The sequence below is a fragment of the Nannobrachium achirus genome (assembly GCF_963921795.1).
Source record: "Nannobrachium achirus genome assembly, chromosome: 9".
Taxonomy (NCBI): Eukaryota; Metazoa; Chordata; class Actinopteri; order Myctophiformes; family Myctophidae; genus Nannobrachium; species Nannobrachium achirus.
Genome location: NC_137818.1, coordinates 163,959 through 165,935, shown reverse-complemented (window position 1 = coordinate 165,935; position 1,977 = coordinate 163,959). Strand labels below are relative to the sequence as shown.

At 40.0% G+C, this 1,977-nt stretch overlaps 1 long non-coding RNA gene across 1 annotated transcript; it reads right to left on the bottom strand.

Annotated features, from left to right (window-relative positions):
• Positions 1–793: 793 nt before the first annotated feature.
• Positions 794–1,714, bottom strand: LOC308291614. The gene is made up of 3 exons (XR_013962344.1): positions 1,655–1,714; positions 1,477–1,556; positions 794–828 (listed from the first exon to the last, which is right to left on the bottom strand). It is a non-coding gene; the product is annotated as an uncharacterized lncRNA (long non-coding RNA).
• Positions 1,715–1,977: the final 263 nt, after the last annotated feature.

Sequence of the window (1,977 nt, the reverse complement as noted above, 5' to 3'; positions counted from 1 at the left end):
ACTAGTATCAGAAGAATTCTAGTGTTTTAAGAGACAGTGTTGCATACCAGTAATGACACAGATAACAGTGAATTCAGATTATTGAGTGATCACTTATTACAACCAACATAGAAACCAGTAATACTCCCTAATCGGGAGATAATCGACCGTCAGGTCGCATACACAAACTTTAGAAGGCAATGGTAGCCAATCAGGAAGGGAATATGGGAAATGGGACAGATCCATGTTGATGACATCACTTTAGAGATACTGTGTACCGCTTTGTGTGATTTTAGGGCAAAATCTGTAGGTGTCCAAAAATGTGTTTTGCAAGAATCAGCCTCATGGTGGCACTAGAAGAGGGCCATGTAAGAAATGCCAAGGAGTGTGTGTGCAAAGTTTGGCATGGATAGGGGCAAGGGTGGCGGAGATATGAGTAGGGCAAAAGTGTGACATGATGGACAGACTGACCGACTGACAGCCGGTGGAGGTTTTGATAGTAACTGAGACCTGGCGGTCGCAAAAATACAACAACTTGAGTATTTAAATAAAAGAAAAGAAAACTGTCTTTCCCAAAGATTTAGGTTTTGATCCCTCTAGTTGGGGCCCTTTAATTCTGTATCTTACATTGTTCTGATTGTTTTTATGTCCTACTACACAGTATGTGAGGGAGGAGGGGAATCAACATTGCACCATCAGTGTTCCCTGGGTTAGCTCACCACCCAGTATGCACTGGGAATCTATAGATCTGGGGAACGTTGCTGGGTCGTGAGGAATGGAGAATGTGGACCCTCACATACACCTGGGCTCCTCGTGGGAAGGGCGCTGTCCTCTTCTCCACATAAAGCACTCCAGGGGATGATGGTGGAGGACCCAATAGCATGTGTTATTCACACACACACACACACACACACACACACACACACACACACACACACACACACACACACACACACACACACACACACACACACACACACACACACACACACTTTAAACCACGTTATAAAATCTCTGAATTGGCATGAATTAACACCTTTTAACTTGGATTAATTAGCTTCATTAGGTCTTCTTTTGTTGTAATCGTGTACTGTCAAAGTACACTGAAAATCATTCAAAAGTGATCAAAGCACTTATTTTCTTTAAAATATATTAAAATAATCAATGAACTGTTCTTTTTAACCAAAATTTTAATTCTATAAAATTCTTCTTTAATTTACAATGAAATTATGTAAATTGTGTATTGTGCACCATAATTTGTCCAAAAGAGTGTTATTGTGCAGTAACTCGGAGGCATTAATGGCTCAAACAGGTTTAATATCTCTCCCTGGGTGCCAACAGGTGAGAGCTAAAATGTACCTCTTCAATCACTAGACCCAAAATACACACTTAATGAATGTTCCTCCAGTAACAAAACAATGTTTCAGCATGTAACATCCATAAACATAATAATCAGTTTGTTAAATCAACCCAACAGTTACACATTGTCTAACTCACCACTGATCAATGGATTCAATGGCACAGACTGCAAATCACTTGTCTGGTTAGTGATCTGCAACACCCGGTCACACACTGCTCTACAAAGTTAAAAATGATACAATATACACACCAGGAGTTGTCTAACAACATTAAGAATGTGGATGATTGGAATTGGAAGATAATTTTTTAGTCTTACCAAGCGGATTGCAAAGGATTGTACTTCTCTCTGTATGTCAGCACATGTACATGAAATGCAGCATGTGTTTTGACAGGAAACAGGAAGTTGTCTGATTATATTGTTTCCTTGATATAGTACAGGAAGTAGAATACTACTGGGATGGACCTAAAAGGCACAGAGGCTCACTGATTGGCCACTTAGGGTGGCAATCACAGAGCCAGGTAATTTTAACCTTTGCAGAAACCTGTGAGACACCCTGTTTGTTTGTTTTTTCAACGTTTTCCCTTCTATGTACATAGATAGTCACTTTAAACAACTTGAAGACAGTAGAGCAAAGTGCA